Consider the following 18,406-nt stretch of genomic DNA (forward strand, 5'->3'; position numbering starts at 1 on the left):
TTTTCATCATTTGGTACTTGCAGTGACGGCGCGCCTTTGTAATTACTGTGATACACACTAATTGGCTCAATTTCAGCCTCACACAGATCCTCGGCAAACGTGAAATCTATGCACGATGGTTGTTGAGTGGTTGAGTGGCTTTCACTGGCATGGCACTTCAAACTAAACTCTTCTAAATAGAGGGAACCATTTTAAAACATAAACTGGATAAACCACTTTTTGTTTGTTTCGGCATTCATATTACAACTCCAGAGAGACAATTTGGGAAACTCAAGCCTATACATGTCCAGTGTACAGTGGTTGGTTGATGCTAATCATTATAGTACTGCAGTTCCAACTCCTCCAGCATGAACTGGACGAATCACTTCTTACGTAGCTTTCGGACATCGACACTGCAGCCAGCGACTGCTATCACCGGAGTGCGTTACACCTGCTGCTCGATTCTCTGTTCGCTTTTCACCCAGTATACCGAGATCCATTTGAAAAAAAATGTATCTGTCCTCAAGACCTCAATGCAGGCTCGACAACGGGCCGCCCGTCTTCGCCAACAGCCAAAAACCACCACCACCTCCTCACCATTCAAAAGCTCAAGCTCCGCACAAAAATGACTAACGATGACCTAGATGATCAACTGGATCATTTTTCCCCCACACCACTACAGTGTCTAATAACGAGTGCCCGAAGACATCACTCCCTCAACCATCAACTACGGACATTGATCCGCCATTCACAATTCGCGAACTGAGAAATTCCCTACAAAGAATTCGCAGAAATACAGTACCAGGACCAGACCAAATTACGTATAAAATGCTGCAGAGCGTACCATACAACCACTTAGAGGCCCATCTAGATTAAATAAACCTAGCATAGGAAAGTGGACAAATTCCCATGGAATAGAAAACTGCACCCGTAGTTGCTATTCCAAAACACGGTAAATCACCTGATGACATCAAGAATTTACGCCCTATTTCTCATACCTCCTGCATAGGAAAACTCATGGGCAAAAATGGGCCAGGCCCGCATTGAATGGACTCTAGAAGAAAACCAGGCCTTTTGATACACAATGACCGGTTTTCGCCGACATGTCTCTGCCAAGACACCATGCTCCGCATTCATAAAGACATAGGGAAGCGAAGACCACTGCCCAAACCCGTTCCATAGTTGGGATCGATGTAAAGAAAGCTTTGGCACCGTCGCTCACGAGCAAATACTCGAAAAAGGAAAAAGCAACAAATTAGGACCCAGAACTATTAGAGATTTCTTCACTAACCGGTTCGTCCAAATCAAAGTAGAAGACCACATCAGTAATGCCCGCAAACTTACAGCGGGAATGCCCCAAGGAGCCATACTTTCTCCAACTATGTTTAGCCTGGTCATGAGTGATCTTCCACCCCTCCTGAATGCTATTCCGGAACTGAAATACGCCATCTATGCCGATGACATTACCCTTTGGTGTCACACGGGTTCTCCTGGCACTGAAGAAGAGACGCTGCAGCGAGGTATATACGCAATCACTCAATAATGACATCTATTGGACTGGTATGCTCTCCTAAAAAGACAGAGTACACGTTGTCACCAACTCTCACGCAAACGATACCCGAGGACTCATCAGGCTACACCTAGACGGCAAAGAAATTTCTCAAAAACACTCCATACGGATCCTCGGCCTTCACATAGATCAGGATGGCACAGGTACAACCTGGCTGAAAACAATCACTACTCAAGCGAACTAGTTCCTCCACATGATAAATAGAGTGTCCCGCAGCAATTATGGTTTAAAGGAACATGAAGGTCGCAAGGCAGTGGAAGCTGTCCTTATGTCACGGGTTATGTACAGCTTTCCTTACTACTATCTGACAAAAACTCAGCACGCGAAACTTGATTTACTTCTCCGAAACACCACCCGTACCATAAGAGACACCCCAAAATTCACCTAAAATGACATCTTCTATGCCACGGGCGCGTTGAATACACTCAGTGAGAACATTGACATGCACTACCTCGCCCGAACCCAAAGACTACAATCACTTCAAGGTCGTCTCATCCTCTTAGATCCAAGCCATAACATCACGCAGCTCCAGTATATTCCACCACATCCGCCTCCATGGTCATGTCCAGCCAATATAACCTTGTATCCGATACCTAAAAATATGGGTCCAGATCAGGCAAGTCGCCGCGCTGACAGGGCAAAAAGCTAAACAGGAAGACACTCTCACCAGGAACAACGGTCATTTACACCGACGCTGCGTACAACAGACACCAAAATCGGAACGATAACTTTTCATAGCGACGTCCTCTCCGCAGTAGCCAAGTACGCCCCGGCACCATTGCCGAAATCTCTGGAGCTTCAGGCTATTGTCAACACCATAAAAGCACACCATGGAGTATCAAACGAAACTGGTCATCACCACGGACAGCAAATCTGCAATTCGCAACCTACAAGAAAATCATATGTACCTCCCCCCCCCCTCCCCCCTCCACCCCCCCACTTCATGCGCTACACACTCGCCAGCACCCCACGCAACCACCCCGAGCTTCATACTACTGTGATCTGGGTCCCTGGACACGCAGGTGTAAAGGGGAATGAGAAGGCTCACGCCTTAGCCCGAGCTGCTCTTTATGATCCGGGCACTCCAATACCCTGGCCTCGCTTCTATGATCCAAAAGAGCACCGCCGAGAAATGCATCGCACTCGCAGAAAGTACTTACGGGACATCAGAGATCAGAGAACCCCCTCCCCTACCCCAGAAAATTTGCCCGCCCTGACGCCGCCCTCATTGGACGAGCACAAACCGGCACGCTACCAACACAACACAGACAACACTACATAGACGGGCTTCCAGGCACACCAACATGCTCACACTGTGGCCAATATCCCAACAATGAACACACCCTTTGGACATGCCCAAACATACAAACCACCCTGAGATCTTCCCTACAACCAATTCCTGCCACAAAGCGCCCTACTTGCTGGGAGGCATGGGTCACACCCCTTAAAGGCCAACTGCACTCAAATTTTCGACAACGTAAAAATAATGTCACCTAACAGTCCATGTAAAAAGGGTGCGAAATGAAAAATACTGCGCTTCAAACATCAACGCGCGCGACACAAATGGCTCGCGACATTGGCATCGAAAATCGAATTATAAAAGTGGTCTGAAACTATAAACCAGCTTCCACAGCTAAATGATGCACTAAAGCATGAAAACATTTCCTATCTACCGCTGTTTTCTACTTTAAGCAGAGGCAGGGGCTGTTGAAAACATTTTACTTTCAAGTAAACTAAATCTAGTGCTCCACAGAAGTACTAAATACTTCATTTGGGAATAGAAAAAAAAAATCACGTTTGTTTAGGAGAAAAGGAGCTTCTTTAGCTCCTTTTCTCCTAAACAAACGTGATCAAACAAACTAAATCTAACAGTATAATCATGCTCCCGCAACCTGTCATTATGCGGGAAGAATTACGTAGGACAGACGGGCCGCTGTCTGAATGACAGGTTGCGGGAGCATGATTATAATGTTAGGCGCGGTTTGGAGGGGAATCTTAGCCGGCATTGTCGTTCGTGTGAAAAGAAAGGTTGTACGCCACTGTTTGATGAGTGTCTTGTTGTTAGCCGTCATGGTCATGCACTTACCCGAGAGATTATTGAGGCAGCGGTGATAATAAGTGAAGGGGATAAGTGCATAAGTGCCCCGTCCATTCTGTTGTCAAAAAATGAGACCACTTACTTGGGCAACCAATTGTGAACTTTTTTTTAGATGATTACGGAGCGATGTATGCGTCAGCGGGTCTTGATCTGTTTTGCGTACGTGGTTTTGTTTCAGCTTGGTATCTGCCATTCCTTTGTGATAGAATGTATATTTATGTGTGCGTTTGTTTTCATTAAATTTTAGTTGGAAGTCAGCGCTTGTTTGTCGTCTTCGTTCGTCCCTGGTCTTTTTCGCGGTGTGTTGACAATGAAGATATGAAGTAGGAAAAACTATTTTCAGGTGAAGAAAAACAAACTACTGACAGGTGATGAAGAAACAAAAAGTATTTACAGGTGAAGAGAGCCGTTCTAGCCACCTTACCCCAGATGTTGGGCGAGAGGGCGCGCTATCACGGTGAGAGGAGAGGGGGTGAGCGGAGGAGAGACGCAACTGTGCGGACGCGGACGACGACGACGACGGACGCAGGACAGGGCCGCCGGCAAGAGATGCTCCTCTCAGCGTCGCATCTAAAAAGCAGTTCCAAGTCAGGAACAGCCAAAATCATCAAACCATGATGCAGTAAAAGCTACCCGACATGAACAGCTGAGCGCAGAAAGGCAGCTAACCTGTCCACCATCCACCACTGTATACAAACACGCCTCGAAAAACGTACACAATACCAGATGTATCCTACCTCTTGAAATCAGGGCACGTTGACGTCTACAGCCGTATCATGCAGCTCATAAATTCTTGACACGCCGCTGATCACCACTGTTGCCACTTTGGATGTTCAGGTGACACAACAATGCTCATTTTCTATACCATTTTAACCAACATCGTTATTCGAGCCAATCCGGAATATTACCATTTTCCAGGAGGATGGTGGGTTGGGACACCAATTTCTTCCAGCTTGTATCACAAGTTCGTCACCACACCCAACAGCAAGCGCTACAAGTCATGGCACCAAAAGAGTGGGCACCTTTCTGCACGCTAGGTCTTTGACAGCTTCGAGCCAACAATTCCTGGTGCAAAGCCAACACGGGAAACAAATTTAGGCAGTTACACCATGGTGATATGACCAACGTAACATCGGTTGATATACTCCTGTGGTATTATGATGTTTATCCCGGGGAAAAATCTTGTTTAGCACACCCTAAACTTGAACTTTAAAATGAGTAGAAAAATCCGGGGCACGGAAATGTGCCACGTTGATATACGTGGGTATTATTCTGGGGCACATGACCGTTCAGACATCTTTTTGTAAGGTGGTTGCCGCTCACAGTGGGAGCTTGCCATCGATCTATGCACCTCCGTCTCGGCCCTCGTCGCCACTTTGGTGCCTGTCACAGCCACAACTGCACTTAAACATCCCTGGAATAAAAAAGAAAGCGGACCTTCCACCTAGCGGTCTTCAACAGCTATCCGTACTCTTTCTACATGAGGCATATAGAGACCGGGTCCATGTCTACACGGATGGGTCGGTCACCACGTCCAGTTCTGCCGGCGCTGTTATGATACCACAAAAGTCGACCGAAATTCATTTTAAGCTTTCAAACTCGACGACGTCAACCGCTTCTGAATTGGCAGCTATTCGGGAGGCCCTTCTATTCATCCAGCGGGAATCGCCAGAAAAATGGGTTGTGCTATGCGACTCGAGGTCCGCTCTTCAGTGCATCCAATCTGCCCTCCACCGCGGCCCATACGAACAACTTGTGGCTGAAATCCGGTGCTTATATGACACATTAATCAGGCATAGACATGATATTGTTTTCCAGTGGCTCCCAAGCCACTGCGGCATTACTGGGAACGAACAGGCGGATAGAGCGGCTCATGGCGCCCACACAAGTGCAAGATTGACCCGCATCCCTCTATCACGCACTGATGCAGCAAGGTTGCTGCGGTCCATTGCCCGGGAAGTCACTCTCGCTAAGTGGAATACACCTGAGTTCTCAAACGCTCGTCTTTACTCACTCGACCCAGATTTGCAGCGCCACCTACCTAATAACGTGCCACGCTCGGGCGTCACCTTACTTTGTCGCCTGTGGCTAGGTGTTGCCTTCACCGGTGCTTACTCCTACACCATTGTAATGGCCAACAGCCCTGCTTGTGATGCGTGCGCCACCGAAGAGATGATTGAACACCTTCTGTGCCATTGTGACCGCTTCATAACGCCGAGGCAACAGCTCTCCACCACACTTCGCCGACTCGACGACCTCCCCTTTACAGCGCAGACAATTTTGTGCCATAGGCGTTGTCCGTCACAGGCCGAAAAGGCTATAAAAGCCCTACTGCTCTTTTTGAAGGACACGGGCCTGTCTGAACGATTGTAGGGACATTACTATAGTGCAGTGCCCTCAGTTCGCCAATTTTATCAGTGGACCGTATTAGTTTTGTGCATTTTCTGGTTGTGTGCGTTGTTTGTACCGCCTTTATTGTTGCCTGGTCATGCCTTGTGTTTTTTCTACTTTTCTTTCTCTCATTTTCTCCTTTAATATATGTACCGCTGTCCTTTCTTTCCCTTTCATTTCCCGTATCCCCTCCCCCCTGAGTTGGGTAGCCAACCGTACAGTATTCTGGTTAACCTCCCTGCCTTTCCTGTACTATTCCTTCCTTCCATCCTAGTATGACATTGCCATTCTTTTGTTGTCTGGGTGCACATGTCACGTGTGTCAGCATGGGCTTGAAGCAGCAACAACATGTACTCTTGCATTGCTGTTTCCATTTTTAGTGAAATATACCAGACACAATGAATATTTATTCAGCGACATATGCCCTAAAACAGGCCGCACATACACAAAAAAAAAATCGCAGCTTTAACAGTTTATTAGGATAAGCTTGTGGGTGGGTGGTCACGTTTGCTGCTGAGAAGCAGAAGGACCTGAATTCAAAACCCAAAATTTTTGAGTTGCTAAAAGCACTTTTTTATCTGCTCGGCAAGTGTACCACATAAGATAACATTAGATGCAGACATACCGTGATACCCGCAGACAAGCCGAGAAAAATGGCCCTCTCATAGTAAGCTACCGACGGTTGTCACAAAAATGACCAGATAGGCACTTATCCAGAGTTTGGCTATGCCAGACATTTCATTATGCTTCGCATACATAATGAGATGATTCATTGCACAAGATATATAGGTTGCCAGTGAGCTTGTCCTGTCATTTTAGGTGTGGAGCACTTTAGGGGCCCTGCTTGTCTTTGTAGCTCCTAATTGCTGTAGGTTTATTCATACTTATTTTAGGGGCGAAGCCCCTTATGGGCTTGGGCTGTCAGCGTCTCCTGTCGTCGTCGTCGTCGTATCTCTTATGATGTAGACACTGTATTGAAACACCGGGGCACTCGTTTTTCAACTCTTTGCGCTAGAACGTAACGCTTACCAAAAAGAACACACCGGGACACTCGTTATCCAACGCCTCACGCTAGAACGCTTCTTGCTTCAACGCCACGAGACTTTTATACCTCTACCCCCCCTCCCCCCCCCCCCCCCCGAACGGTTTCATCTCCGTGGGCCAAAACGCCAAGGCACCAAGAATACACTCCATACACTACATGCATGCTTCGCCCCTCCCCAGGTTTCACGTTAGTGGAGATGGCCCGGGATTTTCTACCCCACGGCCACGCCTTCTGATTGTGGTTCCTCAAGCATTTTAAAGACGATAATCTTTATTGGACTTCTTAAACGCAGAAATTTCTGTCTGCCTGTCTGTCTGTCGAAAAGAGAACTTATTAAAACTAGTTATAGCTAGGACCCGCCGTAGTTAGCTACTACACGGGTCGACAGGGCACAGGATATACGCAATGTGCTACTTACTGTCTGTGACTCGATTCAGCCACCCGGCCAAAGTGAAACTGATTCTGCGCAATAGTCTTATGTGCCCGCAGCCAAATCTAAACGTCTAAGTCCGGTGGCACTCTTCATACTTGTCAACATTGTTGAACAAGAACAAAACATTACGCAAATATGAGGCATAAAATCAATACCTAAGTTGTATTTGCAGTGTTCCTTATGAAAAATTCATGGATGCTTGGTATTTGCGATATCAAATGAAATAGCACTTCAACTGCAGAAAATCGTCACCTGCTGTTGCCCGCGCTACGATATACCTCCTGGTGGAATTTTAAGAAATCAAACTGCAACAGTAACGAAAGGTTTCAAACTAGGTTCCACGTTCCGTTCGTAATGTACCTGGAGCATGCATGGAGTTTCCTTTTTATGGGTGCAGGGCAACGTGGTTCTAAAAATATTGTAGTAAGGTGCCTCGAATCACGCGAGTCTCCGCAGTACGGCAGCGCTGGCATCGAGGCACCTGGCCTGGGTCAGTAGAACGCGGTAAATTTAAATTGACTTGAGCAAACATCTAGCGTGTTATCTTGAGAGGAACGAGACGGGAGAGGAACAGCATGAGAGGTGAGCAGGAAAGGGAAGGGAGGCATTTACTCTGCAGGGGTGCCAGCCGACTCTCGTCTTTCGTCGACATTTGCAACGAAAGGAGCAGATACGGGGCCCTTTTATTTATTTTTTTTTCAGGTGTTCTGTAGGCTTTCTTAGCAAGACTGCGTCATTTTCACGCCTCAAATGACTCAAGTATTCCCCGTTTATCCGTAATCCTCTGTTTTCCCAGTCAAGCTTTCTGAATACCCCCTCCAGACAAGCTGAGAACAGTTTCGGCTAGATGGATCCTTCCTTTCGGAGGGCGAATTTGTCCCTTTGCTTGTGAAGGGTTGTCCTGCCGGTACATCTGCACGGCAAAATATCGCGCTCCACGGAGTGTCTCTTTCACACTGGCCGCATCACCTTCGCGGCGCCGACTAGGCGTGAGACTCGGAGCTTCCAGGCGATGAATGGTGTCAGCCAGTCTGCCAGTGGAACCTCACTGAGTACTGGAGGGTGAAATGCACTCCGCGGAATTTCTACGCACAGCAAAGGGCCGTTGTAGAAGTCGTAAACAAGAAACCTGACGCTGCATCCGAGGCGTATACGCCGCTGCCCTGACGCCAGCCAGTCCGAAAAGCTTCACATGACGAGAAACGAGTGCACCCGAGACCGCGCCCGCGCGTGTGGTGGTCCACCACAATCCCCAGTAGAACTCGTATGGGCTCCGGCGCCCGCTGGTCTGGAGGGTAACGAAGCCGCCCGCAGTATGGCTCGAGGGCTTGCTATCCGAGCCGGGGCACGTTCCCCTACCATGGTGCCAGATCCGCCAGAGACAGAATGGTCTCATATAAAGAAATAACCATGCACTGCCTCCTCTCTCGCAGAAAACTCCGCTCAGCCAGCGTGCTGCTCACACCTGCACAAGAGCACACGTGGAGACTTCTCCAAACGAACACCTTTCCGAACCCAGCCAAGCTCAACCTCATCCCCCCCCCCCCCCCCCCCATTTCCTCCAATGAGCAGTGAGAGGAGGCACTGGCAAGGTCAGACCAGGAGAGCCAAAGCTCCCTGGTCACCAGAGCCGCCGACGTCGCTGCCCGCGGCATAAACCGGCAGCCCCAACAGCCTTCTAAACGGGCAAAGCTCAATAAAGTGCTCTCTCTCTCTCTCTCTCTCTCTACATTTAACGCTGCATACGATATATCTAGCCAACTGGGGACGAAAAATGAACGAGACGGCGATTTACGGTATCGGGCATTTGAGAACTCATTTGTATTCGGAATTGGTCATTTAGTATTGAAGCCTACCGTTTAAATATCTAACAAACAGCTAGATCACTTCTCGCTTGAGTTTCCGCATACAACCGAAACGAACGCCAACTACACAAAATTGGGGAGTTTTATCTACCAGTCGTAGTTTTAAACCAAATAGCGTTAAGCCCTTGCTTGTAAGCCGTTCCTTGAAACAAACAGCCGCTTGTTCCTCTGCTAGGAAAAAACTGTAGCTCTTCCAAGTTTCAATAAAATAATGAATTGAAAAGTACACTAAATCAGAAGCATCTTGTAAAGTACTGATGGTGGAGAGCTGGAGGTGACATTGGTCTCAAATAATGATAAAACCATGACCTAATTATGACACGTATAGATTGTGGCGAAAGGCAGAAAATCAGAAATGGGTATACGTCCTTGCAAAAAAATGTCTATGTATGATGCAGCAATCATGTTATTCCAGGAAAGGTGCAAGAGGTGAGTTCGGTAATGCATTGCTAATAACGAGTTATGTGCATTTTGCGATCAGGAGAAAATAACGCACACATTTTTGACCCTGCGGTGGCGCTCAATTAAGCAACTATTATAGCTGTTATCTCGGCTTTAGGAAAGTAGGAAAAAAATGTTCCGGTCACTGATTAAAAAATGGTGATAAGTCGTTTTTAAAAAAAACGAGCGCGAAAACACCGTGATACCGTCGAGCCCACTTATAATGGCGAAAGTTATAACGAACGCTCAGTTAAAACGAACGAACGTGGCATGACCGTCACAGCATGCATTGAGGCAATGGCATTTGTTTCAGATATAACGAACTGGCGCGAGGGTGCGAATCGGGTAAAGCGAACGATCGACCATTGCCCGACCGCGCCCGGCAGTCGCAGTAGCCATTTGATCGGCTTTCCGCCAACACGAAGCCTCAAATGAACTGCGGGGGGATCACCATGCGGGGGGATCACCATTTCTCAACAGACCTGGTTGCAGCCCGCAAAAGAAAACCAAGGGGGGAAGAAAATGTAAACACCAAAGGACGTCATCGTCCTGGGCTCCATGTTGCCCCTCCCCCCCTCCCCCCCTCCCCCCTCTCCCCTCTCCCCTCCCCCAAGTTTGTCTGCAGGAGCACGGAGGGAAGAGGGGTGAGGCGAGATAGGGGAGGAAGTAGGGGGGACAACGGCGAACTTGCACAAAGCTGGCGATGTGCACTGTGTCAACACCTGTGAGACCCATGCGCTTCTCCCGTACAGCCTGTCTGCGGGCGGTCAAATTGGCGGAACGGATTTTGTAGGGCCACAAATCAGCTACGCGGGAGTTTCCGCAGTCCCCGTTCATGCTCGCTCGCGCTTTTCTCTCCAGTTCGGTTGACAGAAAAGTGAACGGGGGAAAAATAAGAAGCAACCTGAAACGCGTGCAATGAAGCGGAAACGCGTCCAGTGCCACTGAGGTGTCATCGATTGTTCTCTTCGGCCATTGTGAACGATCTTTCGCAGAGAGGAAGAAACTGCGACCTGGTTAAGAGGTACGATCTGTCCAAGTCGAAAATCTCTACAATTTTTCAAAGACAAAGAAAAGATCCTGTGCTCCAAGACCAATGCCGACCGTCGGCCAGGAAGCGCAAAGGCCCCAATGACAATTCATCGGACATTTGTGCATATATTATGAGCCAGTTTTCTGCTTGTCTATTTTCTTTTTGGACCGGGATTTCCATTCCAGCGGGCGAGCAGCAAATTTCGCTTCACGGCTGCAGCCAGCGTCCACTATCGCCGCGCGCCGTTCAAGCAATGTCTGCCGTCGCGTCTGTGCGCCCGCCGTATGCGTGCCGCGTTTTCACGCGCAGATAACGCTGATTACACTTATAACGAACTTCGGATATAACGAACAAATTTAGCGGGATGGCTGAGTTTGTTATAAGTGGGCTCGACTGTACTTTCATTGAGTTTGCTATATAAAATACTCGTGTTAAGTCGCCAGAAGAAAAAAATAATGGACAATAAGGTTATCTGAAAGCTAGGCATTTTCTGGCTATTATTACGCAAATAGACATTTTAGGCAAGGTCTCATGACCTTCCACCAGATTAAAGTAACGCACAATTATCAGCAAGAACATTTGTAATACATAACTAGGTACGATTTTGATTAGCGTGCTTGGCACTTCAACGTCACCAACGCACGCATGTTGCGGCCTAGAATGCGCGACTAACATCGTTTTTGTACCGACGCGCCCTCTACCGAAATGCCCGTGTCCCGAAGGGTCCGCGCACCTAAAGGTCCGCGCGCCTAAAGGTCTGTGCAACTAAAGGTCCGTGCACCGCAAAGGCCGTACCAAAATGCTTTGTATACCGAAACGTCCTGTACCGAAAAGACCGGAGCCGACAGGCGACTTCAGGGGGTTCCCCAGGTGACTTAAACCCCACTCCAACCTGGCATGAAAAATTTTTAGGAGGAAGGGGGGGGGGGGGGGGGGCATGGACGCTTGAGCTACGCCCATGTGGTGTATCGAATATATCGCCATACTCTGGGAAGCACGCATAACTGGTAATGTTGATTTTTCATGGGCCAAAAAGACCCGCTTTTTTTCTCTTTTGTGAGTGTGGACTTTGTACTCTCTGCATTGCTATACTTTGTCATTTTTACAGCACGTGAATTTCTTTCTGCGGCCGGCAGTGGTAGGTTAACCGGGCACCGATCACTTAAGGTGAATAATTGTCACCTTAAGGTGACAATTGTGTGCGTGTGCATGCCTGTGCGTGCGTGCGTGCATGTGCGCGTTCGTGCAGGCGTAAGTGCGGGCGTGCGTGTGTGCGTGTGTGTGTATGGGCGTGTACGCGCTGCGTTCGGCCGGTCACATGAAGGGAAGCGAGAATCGGCTCATGCGCTGATAGAAAACGTGTCGTAAAGTCGGTGAAATCACGGTACCGTGGGGATGAATTGCTTTGCGCCCAAGCCTTCATGCTTGTTATGCGCTGGAATACTGGGGCTAAATTGGGTTTCCTTGAACTGCGGGGATAGGCGGTACGGAACAAAGCATATCATCACCGCTTATACGCCATAGCGTTTTTTACTGGGTCCGAAGGCTCGGGAAGCAGCGCGTTCTCGAGTTAAGACCCAACCACATGGACGCGAAATTACGCGTCGCGCGAGAGTCGGCGTCGTTCGGCGGCACAGCGCCGGCACGCAGGAGAGGGCGAGTAACCGCATGAGACCGACGAAGTCACGCGTCAGCCGCTGCGTCGACGTGCGTTGATAAACACGTTTATATGAACTCTGCCAGCCTGTTCAAATTATTTTTGATCGTTTATAAGCAGGTATTTCTGATTGCTTCAATGCAGTATTCAGAAACCTAGATTTGACAAAAAATACACTCCCCTTACTTTATTCATTGCTAAGGATGCTTGCGGAGCGATTTGGAAAAGCTGCGAAATGTATTTAAAGTTATCGCCGTCAAATCTGAACAAAATAAGATAGCTTGATAAACAAAAAAAAAGCGTACTTCAAACCACGTATTTTCTTTCAACTTTATATGTCCTACCATGATGTTAGGTACGGACTGCTTCATAAATTCAAAGTGCAAGCAAAATAAATTTCAGCGCTGCCTTCCTACTGAGGTTAGAGCCGAATGTCAGTTGTAGAATAAAAGGAAAGGTACCCTGGCGCCCTTCTTTACCTTGGTAAAAAAAGACGGATCAAACCCTCACCGCAAAAAAAAAAAAAAAAAAAAAAACTGCAGCGAGGTTTTGCCAAGACTCGAACCATGTCCTTTCAAAACAGAAGCCCAACACCCAACCTCTCCACCACGCCAGAAAACGCAGCAGAGGAAAATAATTCGGTATATTAACCTAGGCTGCCAATGAATATTGTCCGATGTGTTTTGTTTTGGCTGAATTTGAGAAAGTTGGGCAGTGATAACGCTTGATTCTTACGCACCGAACTCGGTGGCGAGGCCAATTATGCGAGTACTGCAAGCGATGTAATTTGAGTCGAGAAAAGGTATCGCACATCACCGGACGCCACGAATGGAATGGAATGCGCCGCTGTAGAATTCTGTCGTTGATAACGCTTGTTCGTCACGCACCGACCTTGCAGACAAGCTCATCATGCTAATACTACAAGCGACGTAGCCTATTTAACTCACAAAAAGCTATCGCAAATCCTCGATATCCCCGATGAAAGCCAAACAAGCCACGAATGAATGAGCGACTTCGAAACAAAAAAGAAGCTTGCAATTTGTCTCAACGCATCCGATTACCGCAGGTTAAAACGAAATTGATTGTGTTCTGCTGAAAGGAATGACCCCAAGACACGAGAAGGACAGGAATCCCGACGCTGCCGCCCGCTGCCGCCCGCTTTCCGATGCTTTCTCGCGGTGCGTCGACGCCGATATCTGGCGACCATAGACATCGGCGTTGCTCGCGACTCCACGCATTTTGGCAACGCGCTCTGACGCGCGTCAACGCGTGGCGACGTCGACGCGTCAATACGCGGAAAATACGCTGCGTGTCGTCGCGGCTAATTGACGTGTTGCCCGGCTAGCTTGTCGGTCCAAAAAATAAGGGTAGCGCCTCGTTCCACTCGGTATTTCCCTTCGATTAAGGAGGAAGTGGACGCCGCGGTCTGGTGTCTTAGTTTCTGGAAACCATTTTCTTGTATCTCTTGTCAGCGTGCATGACAAAATTTCACGCGTGCTGCAGCTGCTCCTGTTCCTGTTCAATAAAAGTATTCCTGTTCAATAAAACTATTCAATAAAATGTATTCCAGAATGATTCTGGAATACTTTTTTCTGCGTCTGCACAAGTATCTCCGCATATCCCGTTGCGTCAAAATTAAATGTGTGCTATTATCCGCATTTTACGCGTCCAACGCATGTATCGCGATGTTATTCCGGAATACTGTTTGAAGTATCTCTGCCCAGTCCCAAGGCCGGGTTTAGACTGTTGCCGCAACTGTCGTAATAACTTTAAAGAATGGCGTCATTTCACGTTTCAGCCAGCCGAACTGCGTGACATGCCGTATTTTTTTTTTTTTTACGTCAATAGATCACGCTATGGCTTTTGCGTCCGTAGTCTGAACATAGCCTAAGAGCCATACACAAGCCTCGCTCTAAAATATACCCTTTGCAAGCCGCGCCTGCTTGCCCACCTATTAGTACCTGGCGTCCGGGCGTGCGTGCTCGTTCAGGTAGAGTGACGCCCTGTCCACGCGGATATTAAAGAACTAATCAGCACCGCTCGCCGGCAGCGTGCCCGCTCCGCTGCAGACTCAGCCTCCGCAGTCTGCCGGCGAGAAGCCCGCGGCCACCGCTGTCAATTCGTCGCGTTCGCTTTCTCTTCTTTGCCCGGCGCGTTTATTTCCGCGCCGCCGTTCCTCGATCCTCTCCCCCAGCGCGTGTGATTGTCTTCGGGCCCTTGGCGGCAGCGCACGCTTTTCGGTCCCGGCGCTTCCCTGCGCCAATTGGACGGCATTCTGTTGCTCGCTACGCCATTGTGTCTGCTCTGCAAATTGGCGCAGGACGAGCGAAAAAGAAAACCCTTCCCCACTAGGAATCAACAGGGAGCTCTGCGATTACTGAGGGAAAAAGAAACCGCGGGGGAAGTTTCGTGTACCTATAGCTATCCAAAACTGCACCGTTGGAGCCGTGCTTCACGCTAACGCCGAGGCCCCAAGCTGCAAAAGCTTGCAAGTACAGTCGTGGACAAATGAAATGCGAACACGAAAATATGAACCATAACGAACAAAATCGAAAAGTACTGTTCGTTGAGGTTCAGTAATGGCACGCTATTGGTATATTTGGAAATCCACATTTCCCAACTTTGTTTTTGTTAACTACAACACGCGCCATTTTGACTTGCATGGTAAGACATGGCGCTTACATAAGAGGGGGGGGGGGACAATTTAAAACAAAATAAAGTAAGAAACATACTGTAACACACTGTAAAAGAGGGTACAAGATATTATCAGCGAATGTACACATGCAGGGAAAGCACATCAACGAAAGTAACGTTATATGTGTTGTGGCGTGGCGCAGTAGAAAGTAACGTTATATAAACAAAAACAATGCAACATTGAAGAGAAAAGGAATCTAGGTGACACTAAATGGAACAAACATAACAGGATTTGTCGCAAAAATTGTTAAATATCTAAAAGGGCTGTGCAGAATGCGTCGTAGTTACTGATGATGGCAATGTGGCAAGGCAAGTCGTTCCATAGTTTTATCGGTAATAACAGTGGTGAATATTTGTACATGTTAGTGCGCGCAAATGGGATGAACACTTTTAACGGGTGATTGGTACGGCGGGAGATGCGCGGTGCCGCCTTGATGTGTAAATTACGGAATAAGGATGCGCTATGGTAAATTTTGAAAAAATACTGAACTAGCAAGTTTTGGCGACGTTGTTGCAAGGTTTCTAAGTTTAGCCTAGTTAGGAGTTGGGTTACACTGTCGCGCGTGTAGTTACGGAAAATGAAGCGAATAGCACGATTTTGGACTGCTTCGATGGATACGTTTGATTAGGGTTCCAGATGATAGCCGCGTGTTCGAGTTGTGGTCTTACAAACAAAGTGTATGCAGTCAGTTTGGTTTCTGTTGTAGAAATGTAAACTGATTTACGTGGAAGTCCTAGGGTCTTGCTTGCTTAGTTTGCAATGTAGTCTATATGTATATGGGCGTTCGAAGGTTGGGTGTGAGAATTACGCCTAGGTATTTGTAATGGTTTGCACGCGCAATGTTAGAGTCATAAATAGAATAATCAAAGGTGAGAGGTGAACGTACGTTTGTGAATGTCATTACTTTAATCTGTTCAATGTTTATATGCATTAGCCACTTGGCGCACCAGGATAATAGGGCGTTTAAGTCGTTTTGTAGGAGTAGAGAATCATTGATGCAGTTAATTTCGCGGTACAGAACACAATCGTCAGCAGAGAAACGGATCTGAGATGAAGTGAAGTCAGGTATGTCATTAATGTACATCAAAAATAATAGCGGACCCAACACAGAACCCTGCGGCACCCCTGATGTGGAAACAGGTGACGAGATAGCATCTATTTATTAAGAAATTCAACAACACCAGTACATTATCGTGGTGTTGTTGAGTTAGAAGCTGAGTAATTTTTATACTAGGCGCTGATGAGGAACTAAATCAAAAGTTTTCGAAAACTCCACAAAAACTGTGTCAGTTTGGTTGCTTGAGTGTATACTGCTGTGGATATCCGTTATAAATTCTAACAGCTGAGACTCGCAGGATTTCCCACGTCGAAAACCGTGGTGATATGGAAAGAGTAGATTGTTGGAAGACAGATGTTGCATAATGTTACTGTACAAAATATGTTCCAAAATTTTGCAGGGTATAGAAGTCAAAGATATGGGCCTGTAATTAGAAAAGTCGGTCTGGTCACCAGCCTTATAAATGGGCACAACGAAAGCTAACTCCCAGTCGTTAGGCAAGACGCCTTCGTCGAGGGATTGCTGAAGCAACTTGCACAGAAAAGAGGACGACTGCATCAACGTTTGCTTTAATAGTTTCGATGATATTTGATCAGGACCGGGACTACATCTGTTAGCTAAGCGTTGTATGCCTCTTGAAACACCTTCCAAGGTTATCAAAAAATCGGACATTACGGAGCACTTAGGATGAGAGGCAACATGCAGAGGCGGTGGAGAGCTTTCAGTGGTGAAGATAGAGGACAATGTTGTGTTATGCGTCTCAGCTATTTCATATTTTCGTGTTCACGTTTCATTTCTCCATGACTTCCCATGTGTGCCTTGGGGCCTCGGGTAATTTTATGAGCAATTTAGTTTTATAGCTATGCACTGCCCTCGAGATATCTGGCAGTGGCTGTAATTTCGCCAAAACTTTGATTATAGAGGAAGAGGGATATAAGTAATTTCATTGGCCTTGTAAGAGCAAGCTTGGTCGATATTTCGCGGGGACTAAAATTAACTGACCATGTGAAAGCTTCCCTTTTCCGCATTCTGTTTCTTGCAACGTGTAACAAAAAAAATTCACCGGCCATTCACTCTCTGAAGGTCCAGCCAAGCTGCGTGCGTTGGGGGCTGTTAACGCGGTGCTGCTTCCCCGGCGATTGCGTGTAGGACTTTCGTGTGTGCAGTCAGGTCGTTGTAGAACCGCAGTCTGTCACACACGTAGCAGCTCAGGTCGAAATGACGATCCGGGAAGTTTGTTTGGAATCTGGCGTACACGCCCTTGAACTCTTCCAGGGTGGCTCCTTGACGCCGAAGGCGCTTTGCGGCATTCCCAGAATCACGACATCCGTCGTCTGTTATCGCTCGTCGCTTGTGTGCCACCTCACGGGCATTGCTATTGGCACGTCATCGACGAATCACTAGCGAGACTGTCATCGGACACCGTTAGCATAGTATTTGTGAAACAAACTATGTTGGAAAGCCAATCTGACACCGATCTTTCTGAAGTCGGCTTAACTTCTAAACACAAATGTATTGCTGGGAATTGTATTGAGGGGCGATATTGAAGGGCGATATAAGCCGTCTAATGTCAAAATATGAAGGCCCTGGACCTTATCGGTGCAAGCTTGTTCTTTGTAAGCCGGCTTTGCCACATTGCATTTTTTCGCGCGGTCGCCATAAAATCCCGGTTCCTAGCCATAGAAAGCTTTGCTACAGTGGAGAAAAAAAAATAGATAGATTCGCTGTAAAATATCTCCAATCTTGTAGGACCCAACCTGAATGAGCCAGTGGGATTTGACTGTTTATCAGAATTTCGATTTAACCAAGCTCCTAAAGGTAAAAATATATGTATGTTTGTGCTTATTAGCGCAAGGGGCCATTGTTAAAAAAGAAAATACAATCAGAAGTTGTATTTTAATAAAAACAACTTTTATTCAGCTGCTCCGTTAAACGCCAAGCAAAAAAAAAACGCCCGTGTAAAGTGGTTTCTTGCTTCCACTAACTAAAATGCCTATATTATGTCAATATAGGCATTTTATTTAGACATAGTCATTTTATTTAAGCGGATTTTATTTAAAAAGCATTTCGTTTAGAAGAGCGTACGGTGAAATTTTTCTGATTTACAAACACAGAACGAAACAACGCTCGGGTGCATATGCC

This window comes from Haemaphysalis longicornis, unplaced genomic scaffold, assembly GCF_048455015.1.
Source record: "Haemaphysalis longicornis isolate Haplotype H1 unplaced genomic scaffold, Haemaphysalis longicornis Haplotype H1 scaffold_1, whole genome shotgun sequence".
Lineage (NCBI taxonomy): Eukaryota > Metazoa > Arthropoda > Arachnida > Ixodida > Ixodidae > Haemaphysalis > Haemaphysalis longicornis.